At 34.7% G+C, this 6000-nt stretch overlaps 1 protein-coding gene across 3 annotated transcripts in view; it reads right to left on the reverse strand.

Annotated features, from left to right (window-relative positions):
• Positions 1 to 5261, reverse strand: part of TBXAS1 (thromboxane A synthase 1) — a 229176-nt gene extending 223915 nt beyond the window's left edge. The window contains exon 1 of one of the 3 annotated variants that reach the window (XM_026725639.2): positions 5066 to 5261. The gene's annotated coding sequence lies outside the window, so the exon portion shown is untranslated. Of the gene's footprint in view, positions 1 to 5015 lie in introns of all 3 variants that reach the window. The other 2 variants (XM_087934948.1, XM_087934949.1) reach the window with 2 other exon arrangements.
• Between the last annotated feature and the right edge of the window lie 739 nt (positions 5262 to 6000).

Here is a 6000-nt window from a genome sequence, read left to right on the forward strand (position 1 = left end):
GTGTTCACTTTGTCATTAAGGGTACTGAGTGCAGATTATTGAGAAAAAAATGAATTTCAACAATTGTAGAATCAGACTGCAGCATAACAAAATTGACAAAAATGAAGGTGGGGTCTGAATGTGTTCTGAATACACTTTTTGCTTTAGCAGCAGAGGTCATGGATATGTCTAAGTTGTTTTCTCAGCTACAATAAGGAAGTCCTTTCTTCTAGGATTATTATTTTTTTAATTCCCAGTCTGGTCTAAAGCCCTGGTATTGCCCATCTAGAGTCTTAATCAGGCTCAATCTTGTTTAGCTTCCAAATCCAGAAATCTCTGCCAGGGCTTGTCATCTGCTGAGGCAAGAGAAGCATAGGTAACTAAACATGAGAGTGAGAAAAATCTACCAATCTTTAATAAATGCAATGCATTGTATATCAGCAGCTGTAAACCACAAATGAGAATAAGAATTACTACCATAGCATCACAACTGAAGCAATTAATAAATTTGTTTCTCACATTCACTCCCCAAAACTAAATAAGACCTGAAGCATATCGGTTTGAAGGAGGTTAAGTTAACCAAAAAACTCACTGTCCTTTTTATTTTTTCCCATCAAGCACAGAAATATGAAACTAAGACCATGAATATCAGTTACCATATCAGTTATCATATACTTTGGGTGCAAACAGTGAAAGCTCGTTGCAAATATCTAATATACAAATATGCCCAAGAACATTGGCCATTTCCCCAGATGACTTCAGAATGAATAGTTTTCTGTTTCCATAGGAAAACAAATGGCTGCAAGAGAGACAATAAATTCATGCTGCTATCACTTGGTGTTGAAGATTTGGCTAGTCCTGTGTTTATTTTAGAGACATATGGTAACTGTCAATACTCCCAGCTGCTTCCAAAATTTCTCAATACTTACTTTCTCTCACCTGGGATTAAATATCTAATACACAAGTTTATAAGCAATTCTGTACAGACTCAGGAATAAGTTCCATTGAACTCTATAGGCCCTACTTCAGTGGCAGTTTAATCTAGATTCTTCTTTGATTCTTCTTTGAACATGTAAAAGATGCAATAATTTCAAGTAAATCTAATAAGGTCCTTCGTGTTATTTAATAATATCTGGAAAGACAGCAATGTGGATCTGCTGGAGCAAAAACAGTAGAATCTTGTGGCATCTTAAAGATTAATTTACACAATAATAAATGTAATAGTCTTTAAAGTAATGCTTTGTTTCCTCCACTGGCAAAAATCTCTATTCGAACAAGTCTGAACACTTTTAAGTCCAAGAATCAATTATCTTAAAACACATCAAGTTCAAAGAAAGTAAGAATATATAATTCTGGTAGGTATCTGTCTGGTAAGAGGAAATAAAAATACAGTCATGCTTGCAAACAGCTAATCAGCATTCAGGGGAAAAAATATATTTAACCTGACTTTCCTCCCTGTGAACTAGCTCCTACACTATTTGCAGATAACATATGTTGTTACTCCCTAGGGAGCTTTGAAAATTGTAATACACCCCGTCACCTTCGCTCTGAAATAATAATGACCAGAATTCTACAGCTTTTTCATGTTGCATAGATTACTTTTTAAATGCCAGATGAAACCACACCGAACAATTTGCTACTAAATTGTGACTGCCAGGAGCATCTTCATGCATCAAATAATGCTCCAAAACAGGGTATCTATTTTTCATTGATATTGAATAAGAATCCTTGTAGGGCAGCATTATCTTACTTTAAAAATTACCCTTTTGGCACATGAATCAAATGGGTATGTCTTATATTTCAAAAAATACAAGCATTAGAAAAACTCAAATACAGTTGGTCCATTTTATTTCAGATCAGTTAATTTATCTCCAACATATTTTTGCCTGTTTTTTTAAAATCTATCAAAACCTGTAATTATTAAAATATATTTTCAAAGGCTAAGCATGTAAAAGCAAGTAAAATTTCCACATGCAATATCTGGTTATAATTTATAATTTATTTCATACCTAATGTACTATATCTGATTTTCAACAAGTGCTTCTCAACCTTAGCCATTGTAAAATATATGGACTTTAAATTCAAGAATTCCTTAGTCAACATGAAGAAAAGGGCTAAGGTTGGAAAACATTATTTTAGACCAATAATCCTAGAGAGGAAGTCTTTTTTTTTAAACAAATTTTATTCAGTTTTTCCCATAAAAACAAAAATCTCTTTTTAGTGGACAACATATTTCCAGGTCATCACCTTTACATACAAATATGACAGCAATTATACATTCATATATGCATACTTTCTATTATTACCTTTTCCATTCCAAATTTTCAGTAAAGAGAGAAACAAACACATTAATTCTGGCCTCTTTCATTAATCTCAATCGAAACACCTTTTGTTTCATTTCAATTATTTCAAATATAATCCTTTAATATTTATTTTAAAAATAAAGATAAACAATATGTGTTTGCCTAATAATAATAATAATAATAATAATAATAGGTTTCCAATGTCTCTCCTTGCTTTTAATAGTCTATATGACTTATTAATTTAGTTGGTTCTTTAGTCTGTCATATTCCCTTTCCATTACACATTCTTTTTATAAATTCTAAATTAATACAAATTTTAACACTAAAGAAAAAAAAAACAAGTATAGGTTTCTTCCCTTATACTGCTTTGAGTGTGACACCTCAATGATTAAAATATACCTTTATTCCCTCATCTTGATTCCCAATAAACCATTATTTTTAAGAAGTTACAATAATAATCATTACATCATTTCATTTGGATTCCGCAACATATTTCCCCCCCTTAATTTTTAATAAGAGTTATTAATATCTATATTACCCTATTTTCTAAATATTTTTAATTGCAGAAATATTCTTATTACCCCTTGTCACCCTGCAGAATCCCCTTTTTAATTCATCAACCATTATCTCTGAAAAAACAATTTCTTTTCAAAATTTTATTATTTCTGTATTTCTTTATTTCATGCGCCTGTTTCTTACTGCTTCTCCTCCCCCTCTTTTCCCCATATCTTTTCTCATTCCAGTTTATATCCCTCTCTTTCTTAATATCTTCCTTTCCCCTTTTCTGCTGGGTCTTTCTGTCTTTCCCAACTTCACAGGTATTCCCCCTTTCGATTGCCTTCTTAAGTCTCAACTTTTTAGCCTTCCTTCTTTCCCCACTTCTTTGTAGCGTTCTTTGTGTTAATCGTCTATTTAAGATGTCTTCTCCTTGAGTCGACTCCTCCTCCTCTGAAGCTCTTCTTGTTCTTCAATCGCCATTTCCATTTTTTTCTAACACAGAACAAAGTGATTCGCCTCTTTCCTGTAGTAATTCTCTCATATTTTTAAGTTCCATTTTTAATTCCCGAAGAGATATCATCATTACACACTCTTCTATTTTATGATCGTTAAAGTCTACAAAAAAAACACTTTTACTTTCCTTCTTTCTTCTTTCAATTTTCTAAAGTTCTCAATTGTTCCAGCCCAGGGTCTATACCAAAAACATAAATCAATCCCACAGTCAGTCTTTCCTTGCTTTTTTCTTTATTCTAGTTCGGCTTTCACTTTCTAAGATTCTTACTTTGTTTCAATATTTCTTTAATATTATACCCACACAAGTTCATTCAGAAACAGGATGCTTTCCCTTGTTTGAGCTCAAGTTTTTGTCAAAAGGTGGCACTCTCCATTATACAGTCTTCACCTTTTCCCCCTATTTTTTTATTTAGGGTTTTTCGAACCTCAATATTCCAACACAGTCCAGTCTCCAATTTGTAAACTTTATTATTATTATTTTTTGACAATCTTAAGTCCAGCTTTATTTTATGCCTGTTTATTGCCAAAGTATTTTAGTCCAATTTAGTTAAATCTTTAGTTCCGGCTTCTTCCTTCCCTGGTTCGAAGCCCCGCTTAGCTGTCAGAAATATTTTCTTTTTTTTTTTCCTGTCCCTTTGTAATTTTGCTGCTCACTTTTCTTTTCTTAAAAATTCTATGTTACCTTAATCCCGGGGTACTTTTGTTTAGTTGCATTGCCCAATTGTCCCGGTTCAGATGTTATTCACCTCTTCCTTCCCTCCTGTACAAATCTTAATCCAGCTGAGTCCTCCTCTTCGGGGTGGCCACCACTGCAGTCATCTTCGGGGGGAAAAAGACCAAGCCCAGGAGGGGAGATGCGGCTCCCCTCACCCTGGCTTGCAGCTTCCCCTTACTCCGCCACCCCTCCAAGGCAGCTTCAGCCTCTAATCGTAATGATTGGGTCTCTCCAATGAAAGAGCACAGACCATAGCTGCAGAGAGATGTGATCTACAGTCTGTCAGCGAGGAGGCTCCACCTTCTTCCCGAGAGGAAGTCTTGTTATGAGCATTGTATTTTCTCATTGTGGAACATGTTGTATTTTGTAACTTGGAAAAAAAGGGTTTTCTCCTGAATAGAAGGTGGCGCAACAACATATGTGGTTCAAGTGATAATAAGAATTACAATTCCTTCTCTTTACACCCATCCCAGATTGTTTTTTTTTAGAGTTTTTTTTTCCAGGCTGGATTTCCACTGGACAGAGATTGCCCCTTCCTCCCCCAGAATGCATTCACACAACAATTTTAGATAATATACCAAATTCTCACGATATATTAACTGTACCTGGTCTATTTTATTTATTTTTGATCTCTTGCAAATAATAAACAATTCCCAGTTCTCTATAAATCCCAAATTATATTAAATGTCTGAAAAGATACTGTTTTATGCATTATCACAACTCAATCCTTCAGAACCCAGTGTCCAAAGAAAAGGGCTTCTACAACCAGGGGTGATATATTAGCTACTTAGATTACAATCTATAAACTTAGTCTCAGGAATAAACTGCGTGGAATTCAGTGCAATTTACTTGTGAATAGACATGTATAGCTTATGAGGCAAAAGCCTAGCTAGTCTTCTACAGCTCCAATATTATTTAGCACAAACTTCCATTTTAAAATACTTTGGGGAGTGCTATATAGTGTTTCATTAAGTTTTCATCTCCAGAAACAATGGAATGCTACTCACCAACCAATCCCTGCTGTCAATCACACATGTAAAGATATCTCATCCCATACCTTTCTCTTTGAATGGAGTATGTATGATGGAAGCGCACAAAGACCCAAAGCTGTGATTAGTCAGAAATTCAGTGATTATTGGAATAAGTCCTTCTCGTCACAGTTCTCCCATGCAAGTAAAGAGGAAATGACGGGAAAATCTCACCTCCTAAATTTTTGCTGGTTAGGTAAGTGTTAATTTCATGGGGCGGGGAACAGCCAACTTTATTAGCTCCTGGCTGTATTAAATGTTTCCTTTTATCTCATTCTCACCCAGAAACTTTTCAACCACACCACAAGCCTGTGCAAGTCAGCTCCACCCTTTGGACTTTGGATCTCAAAAAATTAAACAAAGCAGAAGAATTATGGCCTATTCATTCATTATCTAAAAACACTGACCTTTTTTTTCCTCCAGTATTTAGACTGGTTCCTTAAAAGAGCTGGAAAATTATAGTCATTGTTTGGCTTTGTTTGTGGGTACACCCTACCTCTATAAACTAGTTTATGATTTAGCACAATTGGACAGATAAGTAGAATTGTCCTTGCAGTTCCCATATAAAAGTGCAATTTTCATATATCAGCCACCCACATGTCCTTTCTTCTATCTTTAGCACCTAAGTGCTAAAGTAGTGCTAATAAAGGAATAGCCTAAAGATCTGTATACAGAGAACCCTGCAGCCACTCATAATTTCCCAATGCCAATCACGCTGCCGCCATTACAACAACATTGTTCTGGTAAAGTGTATTTACTACTAGGCATTAATTATAGGTTTTATTTAGGTTCCAGACAGCTCCCCCTTCAGAATTTGCAATTTAGAATCCTTAGCCAGCCTTCATAACAAGTCATTTTGGGAAGTTAAACTAAAAGATAGTAACTGATTTCAAAAAGGCAATGTAGGTCTTATGGCAAAAGGGTTTTTTCCCCTTTTTATTATATTGTTATAAATCTTGATACA

The sequence above is a fragment of the Pseudonaja textilis genome, chromosome 5 (genome assembly GCF_049901715.1).
Source record: "Pseudonaja textilis isolate UNSWEBS1 chromosome 5, rPseTex1.2, whole genome shotgun sequence".
Taxonomy (NCBI): Eukaryota; Metazoa; Chordata; class Lepidosauria; order Squamata; family Elapidae; genus Pseudonaja; species Pseudonaja textilis.